Below are 17,872 nucleotides of genomic sequence, written 5' to 3' on the forward strand. Positions count from 1 at the left end.
AGCTCTCCTGGGTCTCCAGCCTGCCAGCCCACCCTGTAGATTTTGGACTTGCCAGCCTCCATAATCATGTGAGCCAACTCCTTGTACCAAATCTCTTTCAATACATATACATATCCTATTGGTTCTGTTTCTCAGGAGAACCCTGGTTAATACACTTCCTAACCTTGTGTCCTTCTAAGCCCCTTTGTGCACCTGACCTCCATTCAAACTGAACTGCCCACTGCTCCCTGTGTTTGCTCTGAGTGTTTTATCTTCAGGCCTAGCTCACGTTGCTCTGCCTCTGCTCCCATCTTCACTGATCACATTAAAAAAATGTCACCTTTGCCAGGAAATCTCTCCTGACCATCTCTGAACCCCTCTAGTACGTCATCTGTAATCTTATGTAATATAATACCTCATATTACGGATTTTTTTGGAGCACGTGTCTTCTTGATTATATCATGAACAGCTTGAGGGAAAAAAATCTATTCTTTTTCTCATATATACAACTGCCTGCTTGACATTTCTTAGATATGGCAAAGTTGCTTCAAAGGGAACATGTCCAAATCTGAACTCATGACTCTTCCCCAGTACCCGATCCTGCCTTTTTCTCTGTTTCAGGGAATGACAGTGTCACAGTTCGGGTACGGCAGGAAACAGACTTTTGAGACTATGATTCACATGCAGGAAACTTACTGGGAAGTTCTGTAGAAATCAATACCTTTGGAGAGTGAGTGAAGCCTGATTGGGCAGAGGGAAAAGTTGGGTTTGGATGTGGTTGTAACAAAGGCCTCAGTGGATCCCATGGGGAGCTGTGGAGTGGGGATAAGCCTATCGTTATGCCCTGAACTGGGGCAAGTGGGCTGGGTCTTTATACTCCCCACAAAGACTAGTCACTGGATGTGGAGCTTACATTCTAGCGAGGGGACGAGGTAGTAAGCCAAAAATATAATAAGTAAATTCTAGGGTATTTTAGAAGGTAAAAGGTAAAATAGAAAAAGTGAGAAAGTATGGTACAAAGGATTAGGAGTTGAGGGTTGTGGATTGCAATTTATAATAGGGTGGTCAGGATAGGCCTTGCTGACTCGGTGACATTTGAATGAAGACTTAAAGGTGAGAAGTTAGTTTTGCAGATACATGGGGGAAGAGAGGCCCTGGCAGCACTGTTTGTGTTTTACAATGAGCGTTTATTGCTTTTGTTAATAACACCACATCCAAGAGGTAATCATTATTTTGACTTCTATCACAATCCCTTAGTTTTGCCTGTTCTTGAACCTCATATAGATGGAATCATACAGTATGTACTGTTTTGTGTCTGGCTTCTTTCATTCATCATGATATCTGTGATATTCACCCATGTTATTGTGTATCTTAGTCATTGTTCTTTTTCGTGGCTGTGTATTATTCTATTGTATGAATATACCACCAATGTATTTATCCATTCCCCTGTTGATGGACGTTTTCGTTGTTGCCAATGTTGACCAGTATGAATAGTGCTGCTATGAATGTTCTTATACATGTATTTTGGTGAACATATGCACTCATTTCTCTTGGGTATATACTCAGGAGTGGAATTGCTGGTAAGAATATGTTTAACTTTAGTACATATTGTAAAACTATTTTCCAGAGTGGTTGTATCAATTTATATTCCCACCAATTATATATATATAAATTTATTTATTGAGATATATTTGACATATAACATTGTGTAAGTTCAAGGTATACAATATATATATTGATATATTTATATTGTGGTATGATTGCCATTGTAGCATTAGTTAACACCTCTAACATGGCACATAAGTATCATTTCTTCTAGTATTGGGAACAATTAAGATCTAGTCTCTTAGCAAGTTTAATGTTTATAATACAATTTTGGTATCTATAATCACTGTACTGTGTATAGTGTCCAGGACTTATTTATCTACTAGTTGCAAGTTTGTACCCTTAAACAACATCTCTCCCATTCCTCCACCCCCAGCTCCTGGTAAGCGCCATTCTACCCTCTACAAGTTTTTTTTTTTTTTTCCAGATTCCACATATAAGTGAAAATCAACTTTAGGACTAGTGTACTTTATATACTTTATGTATGCTATACCTCAATTTAAAAAGTTCAGAAAAGTGGGGTTCTGAATGTGAAGGAGCCTCAGGAATACCTTCAACTTATTTTGTAATATAATTTTCCTTTTTATGTATATCCAAAGTGATAGATGATAAAAACAAACATCTAAGTCCAAAAGAACTCTTTCAATATATTTGAAATAAAAATTCTCAGTGCTCAAAAACACATATCTGTGTCCACACATATTCAAATTCAGGGGGACTGCCCATGATCCTTCATTTCCCAATAAGACAGAAAAATGCCCAACCAACTCATTGAAATCCATCCCAGAGAGTATAATGCTGAAGCTTCATCTGCGGGGCCTTTAAGGCACTGCCCAGAGAGTGGCTGGCAGGTAGATGGCTGGGCCTGTAAAGGCTGACCAAGGTCACTGACAAGTGCTTGGTGAAGGTCAGTGGTCAAGTTACCTTGCCAGTTCCTAACCTAGTTTATTTCTAGGCTTCAGGCTCCTGGCTCCACCCTGGAAGAGCTTCTGTTGTGACTTTATGACAATGTCCAGCTTGACCTTACCCCCTGCCAGTGCCCCACCCCCAGGATCTGGGGTAGCCCAGTGCTCTGTCTCACCTTCTCACCACCAACCAAGGCCAGCCCCCCGTATCTCTTTCTGCCGTGTTGTTTCTTCAAGAATCAGATACCTCAGCAAACTCTCAAAAACCCCTAAAGCATTGACCATATTGCACAAACTCAGGGCCCAGTGTGTAAAGTCACTATTTGGTCAGAATCTGATAAGGGAGTCTTACCTCAAAGTCTTACCCAGAGACAGGGCATTGGATGTGGAGTTCAATCCCAATTGGTGCCGCAATCCTATGACTGGATTGTGGAGATTTAAGCTTAATTTGATCAGCCATTCTTTGTATATTTAAAAAATCAAGAATAATATTCATTTAGTTTTACATAAGCACTAGGGGCCTTTCCTGAATTTTAATCCAATTCTCAGAACTGTCATTAGGATTTAAATTGGATTCACAGATACGATGTTTGGAGAATTTTTTTCTCCCTGAGATTTAGTATATTATTTATTCCTGACCCATGTGATTCCCAGGTATTTAAAATGTATAAATTATTTATGGTCCAGATGGTGATCTGATCCTGCTCTGCATCTCAAAATGTTCTGAGCTTTTGCTGCATGCACAGGCATTCCATTACAAAATTCAGGTTGGTCTTTAGGTACCAGTGTGATAGTCCAAGTCATTTTTGGTTACAAATAAATACTCCAGTTTTCAGCAACCTTTTTCCCCTTGGTTTTCATTGCTTAGAATTAAAAACTATTCTGTGGGAGCTACCAAGTTAAGGAAGAGAAAAGGGAGGAAAATTCCACTTTCGTCTCTTGTCAGAGAGGGAAATTTTTTTTAAGCCCAATTAAAAATTTCCAAGTTTCAGAATGGGAGACTGCTAATTTTTCCCTAATAGCCTTTTTGTCTTTTTTTTTTTTTTTTTGGTAGTAATGGAAACCTGACTTTAATAAGGTAAAATGGCTTCCCAGAATAGAGACTACATTACTTAGCTTCCTTTATAGCTAAGTATGGTCATGTGACTGCATTCTGGCCAACGATATGTGAGGAGAAGTGATATATGCAATTTGCGGGTCATGTCCTTAAAAGGGCAGAGTTTGCTACTCCCTATCTTTTCCCTCTTCTTTTTGGCCGGAAGACGGAAGAGGGATGTGCTAATGAGCCATCTTGGACCATGTGGAAAAGCTCCACTAGGGCATGGCAATTCCATAAGACAGAGGAGCCTGGGAAACACCATGGTACTGAGAGGGCACTCCTGGACCACATGTGCCCAGATGTTAACACGAAGGAGAAATGAACTGCTTTCTATTGTGTAAGACATTATTATTTTGGCTCTCCAAGACAACAGCTAAAACTATATTCTCATGAAAAACACTGACACAAACAAATTTGTAGAAAATTTTTATTAAAAGACTAGGAAAATGACCAACAAAAGTCTCTATTTTCCATTTGCAATTGAGGGTTGGAAAAAGTATTGATGAGTTTTTCTTGATATATGGTCATAGACATTTCTTGACTAGATGCTTAAAGAAAGGTTCTTTCAGGTCTGAGGCTAACGGTCTTTTTGCCTCTTCTTAAGACTGCACCAGGGATTGATTCAGCACTCAGGAAGGGTCTCAATATCATCAGAAAGAAAGGGCCTTAAAGATGTCAGGCAGGGGAGGAGATTCAAGATGTCGGAAGAGTAAGACGTGGAGATCACCTTCCTCCCCACAAATACATCAGAAATACATCTACATGTGGAACAACTCCTACAGAACACCTAGTGAACGCTGGCAGAAGACCTTAGACCTCCCAAAAGGCAAGAAACTCCCCACGTACCTGGGTAGGGCAAAAGAAAAAAGAAAAAAAACAGAGACAAAAGAATAGGGACAGGACCTGCACCAGTGGGAGGGAGCCGTGAAGGAGGAAAGGTTTCCACACACTAGGAAGCCCCTTCGCGGGCAGAGACTGTGGGTGGCGGAGGGGGGAAGCTTCGGAGCCGTGGAGGAGAGCGGAGGAGACCGCAGCCACAGGGGTGTGGAGGGCAAAGCGGAGAGATTCCCACACAGAGGGTCGGTGCAGACCAGCACTCCATCAGCCCGAGTGGCTTGTCTGCTCGCCCGCCGGGGTGGGCCGGGCTGGGAGCTGAGGCTCAGGCTTCAGTCGGATCCCAGGGAGAGGACTGGGGTTGGCGGCGTGAACACAGCCTGAAGAGGCTAGTGCGCCATGGCTAGCCAGGAGGGAGTCTGGGAAGAAGGCTGGAGCTGCTGAAGAGGCAAGAGACTATTGTTTCAGTGTGCACGAGGAGAGGGGACTCAGAGCACCACCTAAATGAGCTCCAGAGATGGGTGCGAGCCACGGCTATCAGCTTGGACCCCAGAGACAGGCATGAAATGTTAATGCTGGGAGTTGGGAGCTGAGGCTCCAGCTTTGGTCGGATCGCAGGGAGAGGACTGGGGTTGGCTGCGTGAACACAGCCTTAAGGGGGCTAGTGCGCCACCACTAGCTGGGAGGGAGTCCAGGAAAAACTATGATAGTGGACTCATCTACTTCTCTTTGCAATTTTATTAGTTTTGGCCTTACATAGTTTGACACTCTGTTGTTAGGCACATACACATTTGGGATTGTTATGTCTTTTTGGAGAATTGACCCCTTTATCATTGTGTAATACCCTTCTTTATCCTTGATAATGTTCCTTGGTTTGAAGTTTGCTCTGTCTGAAATTAAAGTAATGATTCCTGCTTTCTTTTGATTAGTGTTAGTATGGTATATTTTCTTCCATCCATTTACTTTTAATCTATATGTGTCTTTATAGTTAAAGTGGGTTTCATGTAGACAACATATAGTTGGGTCTTGGTTTTTGATCCACTCTGACATTCTTTGTCTTCTAATTGGTGCATTTAGACCATTGACATTCAAAGTGATTATTGATGTAGTTGGATTAACATCTACCATATTCATTACTATTTTCTATTTGTGGCTCTTGTTCTTTGTTCCTATTTTTGTCTTCCACTTTTTTCTTCCCTTTTCGGTTTTAATTGAGCATTTTTTATAATTTCATTTTCTTTCCTTTCACAACATATCAGTCACAATTCTTTTTAAACTTTTTTAGTGGTTGCCCTAGAGTTTGCAATATACAATTATAGTTAAACCAAGTCCTTTCAAATAGCACTGTACCATTTCATGGGTAGTGTGAGGTTATAGTAACAAAATAATAGTAATTCCTTCCTCCCATCCCTTGTATCATTGCTGTCATTCATTTCACTAATATCTAAGCATACATAAGCATATATCTATATATATGATATATACATTAAGCATATATAATCAAATACATTGGTATTATTTTGAACAAACTGTTGTCAGATCAATTAAGTATAAGAAAAAGAAAAGTTTTAATTTTACCTTCACTTATTCCTTCTTTGATATTTTTCCTTACTTTATGTAGATTGAGTTTCTGCCCTATATTATTTTCCTTCTCTCAAAAGAACATCCTTTAACATTTCTTGCAAGGCAGGTCTATGGGCAACAAATTCTCTCAATTTTTGTTTGTCTGAGAAAGTCTATTTCTCCTTCACCTTTCAAGGTTAATTTTGCAGGATACAGAATTCTAGGTTGATGTTTTTTTCCTCTCAACACTTTAAATGTTTCATTTCATTCTCTTCTTGTTTGCATGGTTTCTGAGGAGTAGTTAGATGTAATTCTTATCTTTGCTCCTCTATAGGTAAGGTGTTGTGGGTTTTTGTTGTTTTTCTTTGTTTTTTTTTTAACCTCTGACTTCTTTCAGGTTTTTTCTTTATCTTTGATTTTCTGTAGTTTGAAAATGATATGCCTAGGTGTAGTTTTATTGTAATTTATCCTGCTTTGCATTCTCTGAGCTTCCTGTATCTGTGGTTTGGTGTTTGACATTGATTTGGGGGAAATTCTCAGTCATTATTGTTTGAAATATTTCTTCTATTCCTTTTTCTCTTTCTTCTCCTTATGGTGTTCTCATTATGCCTATGTTATACTTTTTTTTAGTTGCCCCACAGACCTTGGATATTCTTTTCTTTCTTTCTTTTTTTTTTTTGGACTTTGTTCTCTTTGCTTTCAGGTTTTGAGGATTCTATTGATGTATCCTCTAGCTCAGAGATTCTTTACTCAGCCATGTCCAGTATACTAATAAGCCCATCAAAGGCATTCTTCATTTCTGTTACAGTGTTTTTAATCTCTAGAATTTCTTCATGGCTCTTTCTTAGGATTCTTATCTCTCTGCTTACATTGCCCATCTGTTTTTACATGCTGTCTACTTTATCTATTGGTGCACTTAGTATTTTAATCATAGTTGTTTTCAATTCCTGGTCTGATAATTCCAACATTCCTTCCATGTCTGGTTCTGAGGCTTACTCTCACTTCAAAGTGTGTTTTTTGCCTTTTGATATGCCTTGTAATTTTTTCTTAATAGCCAGACATGGTGTACTGGGTAAAAGAAACTGCTGTAAACAGGCCTTAGTATTGTGGTGGTGAGGTGTCGGGGGAAGGGAAGCACTGTACTGTCCTGTGATTAGATCTCAGTCTTTTAGTGACACTGTGCCTCTGGACTGTGAACTTCATAAGAGTTTCTGGTTTTTTCTTCTCCCATAGTTGGGGCAGGATGGCTAGAATGGGCTGTAGTTTGTTATTTCCCTTCCCCCTAGGTCAGCTAGGCTCTGATAATACTGCAGCAGGTTAGGCTCTGGTTAACTAGTTTCTCATGAGGGCAGACCTTGTTAAGAAGAATGGAGTGTGGTAGTGTATTTCAAAATGCTTCCTTTCCTCTCCCCCTCCCCACAAGCATGAAGGGATTTTTCTCTGATATTAACTGTGGGAAATTGGTTGAGTCCTGGAGGTAAATCTCACAATATCTTGGAGGCCCCCTTAATTGGGTCCCCCTGGAGTTTTTAGCTTTCAGAGTTGCACACTGAGCCTCCAGCAATTTGTCAATTATAGTTCAGGTTTTTCTACCCTTGCAGTGGTTCCTATGGTTGTTTCCACTTGCGAGTCTCTGTTCAAGTAAGCTGTGACTCCCTGTGTTCACTTGTCTATCTCGTCAATCTCTGGGGCAGTGATTTGCTCTATGTTCTCCCCTCTTACAGATCCAAGAAGAGCTGTTGCTTTTTCAGTCTGTTCAGCTTTTCACTTGCTTTTAGGACAGAGTGGCAACGTCCAAACTTCTTACATGTAGAACCAGAAACCAAAAGTCTCAGTTATTGTATTTCCAACTCCAGAATTTGCATTTTACTATTTTTTAATATATAACTTCTATCTCTTTATTGCTATTCCCTACTTGATAAGACATGGTTATTCTCTTAGTTGATTAGGGCTGCTATAACAAAAATACCACAGACTGGGTGGCTTAAACAACAAACATTTATTTCTCACAGTTCTGGAGGCTGGGAAGTCCAAGATCAAGGTGGTGGCATATTTGGTAAGGGCCTGCTTCCTTGTTCATAGACAGCTATGTTTTCATTGTTTCCTCACAAGGCAGAAGGGGCAAGGGATCTGGGGTCTCTCTCTCTCTTTTTTTTTTTTTTTAAAAAAAAACATCTTTATTGGAGTATAATTGCTTTACAATCGTGTGTTAGTTTCTGCTTTATAACTGGGGTCTCTTTTATAAGGACAGTAATCCCATTCTTTTTTTTTTTTGCGGTACGCGGGCCTCTCACTGTTGTGGCCTCTCCCGTTGCGGAGCACAGGCTCCGGACACGCGGGCTCAGCGGCCATGGCTCACGGGCCCAGCCGCTCCGCGGCATGTGGGATCTTCCCGGACTGGGGCACGAACCCGTGTCCCCTGCATCGGCAGGCGGACTCTCAACCACTGCGCCACCAGGGAAGCCCACTAATCCCATTCTTAAGGGCTCCACCCTCATGATCTAATTATCTCCCAAAGGCTCTGCCTCCAAATACCATAACATCGGGGATTAGATTTCAATATATGATTTTTGAGGGGAACCAAACATTCAGTCTGTCACAGTCATCATACCTTCCTTTCCTTCTTTAAGCAAGATTTCCTTTAGTTCTTTGAATATATTTATAATGGCTACTTTGATGTCTTGGTTCTATTAAATCTGACATCTGATTGCTCTAACGGGCAGTTTCTGTTGCCTGATTTTTTCCCTGTGTATGAATCATACGTTCCTGTTTATTTTCATGTCTTGTAATTTTTTGTTGAAAACTGGACATTTTATATAATGTGTTATAGCAACTCTGGGCACTGATTCCCTTGCCCCAGGGGCTAGTTATTGTTGTTTGTTTGTTTATTTGCTTAGTGAGTGGCTGGATTATTTTAGTGAAGTCGATTTCCCCTTCAGTGTTAAACCTCTGATATTGCTCCTCAGAGGGCAAAGTCTTGGGCATGAGCAATCAGCCTGGGATGAAAGTGGTTTTAGCAGGGCTCTCTTGACTCTCTTTCCCTGATCACACCCAGCTGTTAAACTCCACTAATTGCTGGCTGATTGCTCTATTGCTTTCAACAATGCCCTGGGGCATAAATTGCCCCACAGAATGAACTCTTTAAATTCAGACTACTTTGGAGGGGTAGTGTTTGAGGTCAGTGTTTGAGGGCTTTTCTGACCCTAAGAGGGCTATTCTAGCTGTCACATTCCCTGGTTCTCCCCGTAAACTAGCTGGCCTGTGATATAGTTTATACCTCTAATGAAAGATCAGTCTCCTCCTAATTGCTTTCCATCTTTCCTCCATTGTTTTTGATAGTATCCTTAGGCTTGACCTTCCCTACATTATGTTGCAAATAAAGTTCCTTTGGAAAGAGCTCCAGAGCACTGTTTTATGCCCTGCCTCTCCCTTTGGGCAAAATTTCTAAGCCATGGCTCATAGCTGGGGCAGGAACAGTGGCAGCTGCCTTCTAAGTGATACACCTGCTTTAGGAGCTGGGCACTGAGGAGGGGGTGGTAGCCTCTGGTCTTCTCAGTTTGCCTCTTCCTTCATGAAACCTCTGCCCCATGAACAAGCTGGGAAAAGAGTGAACAATGCCACAGTATTCTCAGTGTACTGCACCTGAAGTAGATCTTCCACCCAAGGAGTGGGGACTGTGTGGAAGACAGGAGCCATGCTCACCTGGAACTTAGCCTCTGCAACAGGTACCTAGAGGGTGGAATGATAAATACTGAAGTTCTGTCCCTCCTGGGAAAATTCACAAGTATGTGGAAATTAAACAACACACTCTTGAACAACCAGTGAGTCAAAGAAGAAATCAAAAGGGAAATTTAAAAAAATCTTGAAACAAACAAAAATGGAAGCACAACATGCCAAATCTCATGGGATGCAACAAAAGAAATTCGAAGCGGGAAGTTTATAAAGACCTACATTAAGGAAACAGAAAGATCTCACATAAACAACCCAATTTTACACCTCAACTAGAAGAAGAAGAGCAAGCTAGCCCAAAGTTAGCAGAAGGAAGGAAAAAACAAAGACCAGAAAAGGAACAAGTGAAATAGAGACCAGAAAAAAAATAGAAAAGATCAACAAAACTAAGAGCTGTTTTTTAAAATTAATTAATTATTTTTTTGGCTGCTTTGGGTCTTTGTTGCTTTCTCTAGTTGTGGAGAGCAGGGGCTACTCTTCATTGCGGTGCGCGTGCTTCTCATTGTGATGGCTTCTCTTGTTGCGAAGCATGGGTTCTAGGTGCCCGGCCTTCAGTAGTTGTGGCACACAGGCCCAGTAGTTGTGGCTCGTGGGCTCTAGAGTGCAGGCTCAGTAGTTGTGGTACACGGGCTTAGTTTCTCCGTGGCATGTGGGATCTTCCCAGACCAGGGCACGAACCCGTGTCCCCTGCGTTGGCAGGCAGATTCTTAACCACTGCACCACCAGGGAAATCCCTAAGAGCTGGTTTTTTGAAAAGATAAACAAAATTGACAAACCTTTAGCTAGACTAACCAAGCAAAAATGAAGACTCAAATAAGTAAAGTCAGAAATAGAAGATTATACAACTAATATCACAAAAATACAAAGGAAAATAAGGACTATTATGAACAATTATACAGTAAAAAATTGGATGACCTAGAAGAAATGGAAAAATTCCTAGAAACATAGAACCTATCAAGACCGGGTAGTGAAGAAATATAAAATATGAACAGACCAATAATGAGCGAGGAGATTGAATCAGTAATCAAAAACCACCCAACCTTGTGACCACCTGGAGGGGTGGGATAGGGAGGGTGGGAGGGAGGGAGACGCAAGAGGGAAGAGATATGGGAGCATATGTATATGTATAACTGATTCACTTTGTTATAAAGCAGAAACGAACACACCATTGTAAAGCAATTATACTCCAATAAAGATGTGAAAAAAAACCCCACCCAACCAAGAAAAGCCCAGGACCAGATGGTTTCATTGGTGAATTCTATCAAATATTTAAAGAAGAATTGATACCAATCCTTCTTAAACTCTTCCAAAAAATTGAAGAGGAGCAAACATCTCCAAACTCATTTTATGAGGCCAGCATTACCCTCATACCAAGCCAGATAAGGATACTACAAGAAAAGAAAACTACAGGCAAATATCCGTGGTGAATATAGATGCAAAAGTTCTCAACAAAGTACTAGCAAACTGAATTCAGCAGCACAGGAAAATTATCATACATCATGGTCAAGTGGGATTTATCCCTGGGATGCAAGTATGGTTTAACGTACACAAATCAATTAATATGATATACCACGTTGATAGAATGAAGGATAAAAATCATATGAACATCTCAGTAGATGCAGAAAAAGCATTTGATAACAATTCAACATCCTTTCATGATAAAACTCTCAATAAATTATGTATAGAAGGAATGTACTTCAACATAATAAAGGACATACATGACAAGCCCACAGCTAACATCATAATCAGTGGTGAGAGGTTGAAAACTTTCCTTTTATGATCAGGAACAAGACAAGAGTGCCCACTCTTGCCACTTTTATTCAACATAGTATTGGAAATCCTAGCCACAGCAATTAGGCAAGCAGAAATAAAAGGCATCCAAATCAAAAAGGAAGAATTAAAACTGTTACTATTTGTAGGTGACAGGATACTATATATAGAAAAACCCTAAAGACTACCAAAAAACTGTTAGAACTAAGGAGTGAATTAAGCAAAGTCACAGGTTACAAAACATACAGAAATCTATGGCATTTCTATCAGAAAGAGGAATTAAGAAAACAATCACATTTACAATTGCAACAAAAAGAATAAAATACCTAGGGATAAATTTACCAAGGTGAAAGACCGGTACACTGAAAACTATAAGACACTGATGAAAGAAATTGAAGAAGACAGAAATAAATGGAAATATATTCTGTGCTCATGTATTGGAAGAATGACTATCATTAAAAGGTCAGTATTACCCAAAACAATCCACAGATTTAGTGCAATCCCTATCAAAATTCCAGTGGCATATTTCACAGAACTAGAACAAATAATTCTAAAATTTGTATGGAATCACGAAAGATTGTGAGTAGCTAAAACAACCTTGAGAAAGAAGAATGAAGCTGGAGGTATCATGGCCCCTGATTTCAAACTATACTATAAAGCTATAGTAATCAAAACAGTTGGTACTGGCACAAAAGCAGACACACAGATCAATGGAACAGAATTGAAAGCCCAGAAATAAACCCACACATGTATGGACAATTAGTTTATGACAAAAGAGCAAAGAACATATGGTGGAGAAAGGAAAGTCTCTTCAATAAATGGTGCTGGGGGACTTCCCTGGTGGTGCAGTGGATAGGACTCTGTGCTCCCAATGCAGGGGGCCCAGGTTTGATCCCTGGTCAGGGAACTAGATCCCACATGCATGCCACAACTAAGAGTTTGCGTTCGCATGCTGCAACTAAGGAGCCCACATGCTGCAACTGTGGGGCTGGTGAGCCACAACTAAGGAGCCCACCTGCCGCAACTAAGACCTGGCACAAACAAATAAATATTTTTTTAAAAATGGTGCTGGGAAAACTGAACAGCCACATGTAAAAGAATGAATCTAGCCCACTTTCCTACACAATACACAAATGTGAACACAAAGTGGATTAAAGACATGCATGTAGGACCTGAAACCATAAAATTCCTAGAAGAAAACATAGGCAATAACCTCACTGACATTGGTCTTAGTGATGTTTTTGTGGATTTGACTCCAAAGGCAAAGGAAACAAATACAAAAATAAACAAATGGGACTATGTCAAACTACAAACCTTTTGCACAGTGAAGGAAACTATTATCAAAACAAAAAGGCAACCTACTGAATGGGAGACGATATTTGCAAATCCAATAAGGGGTTACTAGCAATATATAAATAACTCAAACAACTGAACAGCAAAAAATAATTCAATTAAAAAATGGGCAGATATATGAATAGACATTTTTCTATAGAAGATATACAGATGGCCAACAGGCACATGAAAAGATGTTCAGCATCACTAATTATTAGGGAAATGCACATCAAAACCACAATAAGATATCACCCCTCACCTATTAGAATGGTTATTATCAATAAGACAAGAAATAACAAGTGTTGGAGAGCATGTGGAGAAAAGGGAACCCTTGTACACTGTTGAGGGGGGATTGTAACTTGGTGCAGCCAATATGGAAAACTGTATGGAGAGTTTTCAAAAAATTAAGAATAGAACTATGGAACTACCATATGATCCAGCTATTCCACTTCTGGGTACTTATCTCAAGAATATGAAAACACTAATTTGAAAAGATATAGGCACCCCTGTGTTCATTGCAGCATTATTTACAATAGCCAAGATATGGAAACAACATAAGTGTCCATTGACAGAAGAATGGATAAAGAAGATGGGGTGTGTATATACAATAGAATACTACTCAGCCATAAAAAAGAATATGTTGCCATTTGTGACAACATGGATGGACCTTGATGGTATTATGCTAAGTGAAATAAGTCAGAAGGAAAAAGACCAATACATATGATTTCACTTATATGTGGAATCTAAACAAAACAAAACAAAGGCAAGCTCACAGATACAGAGAACAGGTTGGTGGTTACCACAAAGGAAGGGTGTTGGGGGTGGGTGAAAAAGTTGAAGGGAGTCAATTACATGGGGATGGATAGTTACTAGACTTTTGGGGTTGATCACTTTGTAGTGTATATTATAATATACACCTGAAACTTACATATAAACAAAAAGAAATAAAATTGTTTTTGTTTGCAGATGATATGATCTTATACATAGAAAATCCTAAAGACTCCACCAAAAAACTGCTGGAACTAATCAATAGATTCAGAAAAATTGTAGTATACAAAATCAACATACAAAAATCAGTTGCGTTTCTATACGCTAACAATGAAATATCTGAAAAAGAAAACAATCCCATTAATAATAGCACTAAAAATAATAGGAAAAATTAGGCAGAATTTTAACCAAGGAAGTGAAAGATGTGTATAGTGAAAATTATAAGACTTTGATGAAAGAAATTGAAATGACACAAATAAATGGAAAGATATCCTGTGTTCATGGATTGGAAGAATTAATATTATTAAGATGTCCACACTACCCAAAGCCATCTATATATTCAGTGCAATCTCTATCAAAATTCCAATGGCATTTTTCACAGAAATAGGAAAACAATCCTAAAATTCATGTGGAAGTACAAAAGGCTGTGAATAGCCAAAGCACTTTTGAGAAAGAAGCACAAAGGTGGAGGCATCACACTTCCTGATTTCAAAGTATACTACAAAGCTATAGTTATAAAAACAGTATACTAGTGGCATCAAAGCAGACACACAGACCAATGGAACAGAACTGAGAGCCCAGAAATAAAACCATGCACATACTGTCAACTAATATTTGACAAGGGGGCCAAGAATACTCAATGGGGAAAGGATAGTTTTTTCAATAAATAGTATTGGGAAAACTGGATATTCACATGTAAGATAATGGAATGGATCCCTATGTTACATCACTCACAAAAATTAACTTGAAATTGATTAAAGACTTAAATATAAGACCTGAACCTCTAAAATCCCCAGAGGAAAACATAGGGGAAAAATTCCTTAGCATTAGTGTTGGCAATGATTTTTTTATATAACACCAAAAGCACACACCACAAAAGCAAAAATAAATGAGTGGGACTACAGCAACCTAAAAAGCTTCTACACAGCAAAAGAAACAATAAACAAAATGAAAAGACAACCTATGGAATGAGAGAAAATATTTGCAGACCTTATATCTGATGATAGGCTAATATCCAAAATATATAAGGCACTCATACAACTCAATACCAAAAAGTCCCCCAAATATTCCAATTAAAAATGGTTAAAGGGCCTGAAAAGGCATTTTCCTAAAGACATACAAATGGCCAACAGGTCATGAAAAGGTGCTCAATATCACTAATCATCAGGGAAATGCAGATCAAAACCACAGTGTCATCAGGGAAATGCAGATCAAAACCACAGTGAGCTGTCACCTCATACTTGTTAGAGTGGCCATAATCAAAAAGATAAGCAATAACAAGTGTTGGGACTTCCCTGGTGGTGCAGTGGATAAGGCTCTGTGCTCCCAATGCAGGGGGCCCTGGTTTGATCCCTGGTCAGGGAACTAGATCCCATGCATGCCGCAACTAAGAGTTCACATGCCGCAACTAAGGAGCCTGTGTGCTGCAACAAAGGAGCCCATGAGCCACAACTAAGGAGCCCATGTGCTGCAGCTAAGGAGCCCACCTGCTGCAATTAAGACCCCATGCAACCAAATAAAAATAAATAAATATTTTTTAAAAAAGAGATAAGTCTTGGCAAGGATGTAGAAAAAAGAGCACTGTTACATTGTTTGGGATGTAAATTGGTACAGCCATTTGGAAAACAAAAAATTAAAAATTTTAATTAAAATCAAAAAATTAAAAATAGAATTATCATATGATCTAGCAATCCCATTTCTGGGTATATATCCAAAGGAAATGAAATCAGGATCTGAAATAGATATCTGCATCTCCATGTTCAATGCAACATTATTAACAACAGCCAATACATGGAAATAACCTAAATGCCCATTGGCTGATGAATGGGTGAAGAAAATGTGATGCATACACACACACACAGGAATATTATTCAGCCATAAAAAGGCAGGAAATCCTCCCATTTGTGACAACCTGGATGGACCTTGAGGGCATTATGCTAAGTGAAATAAGTCAAATAAAGACAAATGCTGAATGATCTCACTTATATATGGAATCTAACAAGGCTGAACTCATAGAAACAGAGAGTAGAATGGTGGTTGCCAGGGGCTGCTGTGGGGGGGATGGTGATGGTGTTGGAAGAAATGGGATATGTTGGTCAAAGGGTATAAGCTTACAAGTTATAAGATGAATAAGTTCTGGGGATCTAATGTATAGCATGGTGAATATGTTTAAGAACAGTTTACTATATACTTGAAAGTTGCTGTGAGAGTAAATCTTGAATGTTCTCACCACACACCGAGAAAACGTAATTATGTCAGGTAATGGAGGTGTTAACTAACCTTATTGTGGTAATCATTTCACAATATACATGTGTATCAAATAGTCACATAGTACACCTTAAAGTTACACAATGTTATATGTCAAGTATATCTCAATAAAGCTGAAGAAAAATAAAACCATGTATAATCTTAAAAAAAAACCACATCAGGAAAGGTCTCCATGTCTTCATGTCTCAAACATGTTCTTAAAGGTCTTAAAAAGTCAGAACAGGTCTTAAATACATCAAGAATTATCTCAAAATTGAAAGTCATCAGGAAGAGTTTTTTGTTTTTGTAACAGAGTTTCTTGTTGATATATAATTCACATACAGTAAAATTCACCATGTTGAAGTATATAATTTAGTGGCTTTTAGTGTGTACACAAGGTTGTGCAACCATCACCACTATCTAATTCCAGAATTTTCATCACTCTAAAAACAAACCCTATACCCATTAGCAGTCCCTCACTGTTCCTCCCTACCCCCAGCCAGTGACAATGACAAATCTACTTTCTGTCTCTATGTATTTTCCTATTTTGACATTTCATATAACTGGAATCATATAACATGTGACCTTTTTTTCTGTTTTCTTTCCCTTAGTGTAATATTTTCAAGATCCGTCTGTGCTGTAGTATGTATCAGTACTTCATTCCCTTTTATGGCTGAATAATATTCCACTGTATGGATATATCACATTTTATTTATTCATCAGTTGATAGATATTTGGGTTGTTTCTCCTTTTTGGCTATTATGAATAATGATCCTATGAACATTTGAGTACAAGTTTTGTATGAACATCAGTTCTTATTCTGCAGGGAATGTATACCTAGGAGTGGAATTGCTGGGTCATATGGTAAGGAAGAGTTTTAATTGCCTCAGGAAGGGTCATAGACAAGACAAGAAGGGTCTCAATCATATAGGAACGGTTTAAATACATCAGGAAATGTGGCAAATGTATCATAAATGCTCTCAGAGAGAGAGGAGGTGTCTCAAATACATCAGAAATCATCTCAAACAAGTCAGTAATGGTCTCAACGTAGTCAGGAAGATTTCAAAATATGTCAGTAAGGGCTTCAAACTGAGATAAACATCTTAAATACATCACAAAAGGTCTCAAACCCGAAGGAAGGGTGTCATATAATCAAGAAAGGTATCAAATCTGTTAAGAAGGTTCTCAAAAAGTGAGTAAGGATCTTAAAATTTTATGAGAAAGGTCTCAAGTAGTTAGGAAAGGTAACAATAAGTTAGGAAGGGTCTCAAATATATCAGGAGTCATCTTACCCAGGCAGGAAGAGACTCAAATAGTCAAGAGGAATATCTAACACAGTAGTCAACTCAAACAAGTCAGGAAGGGTCTGACGCTGGTAAGGAAGGGTCTCAAATTTGTCAGGCAGAGTGTAAAATATGTCTCTAATGGTCCTAAACAGGCCAGCAAATTAGGAAGAGAATCATACATTAGGAAGAGTCTCAAATCTGTCAGGAAGAGTCTCAAACACATCAGAAAGGGTCACATTAGAGAGACAATGTCTCAACCATCACAAATCATCTCAAACAAGTAAAGAACACTTTCAAAGTCATTAGGAAGAGTTTCAAATTGGTCAGTAAGTGTCTCAAACTGAGAGCAACAGTCTCCAATAGTTGGGAAAGGTCACAGTATGTCAAGAAGTCTCAAACTTGTCAGGAAGAGTCTCAAATAAATAAATATAGGTCTCAAACATGTCATGAAGAGTCTCAGGAAAGTCAGGAAGAGTCTCGGGAAAGTCAGAAAGAGTCTCAAACAGTCAGGAAGAGCCTCAACTTTGTAAGGGTTT

General features: G+C 39.0%; 1 pseudogene; it reads left to right on the plus strand.

The window, feature by feature from the left end:
* The first annotated feature begins 537 nt into the window (after positions 1–537).
* Positions 538–17,872, plus strand: part of LOC137216694 (tRNA wybutosine-synthesizing protein 3 homolog) — a 32,773-nt pseudogene continuing 15,438 nt past the window's right edge.

This window comes from Pseudorca crassidens, chromosome X (assembly GCF_039906515.1).
Source record: "Pseudorca crassidens isolate mPseCra1 chromosome X, mPseCra1.hap1, whole genome shotgun sequence".
Lineage (NCBI taxonomy): Eukaryota > Metazoa > Chordata > Mammalia > Artiodactyla > Delphinidae > Pseudorca > Pseudorca crassidens.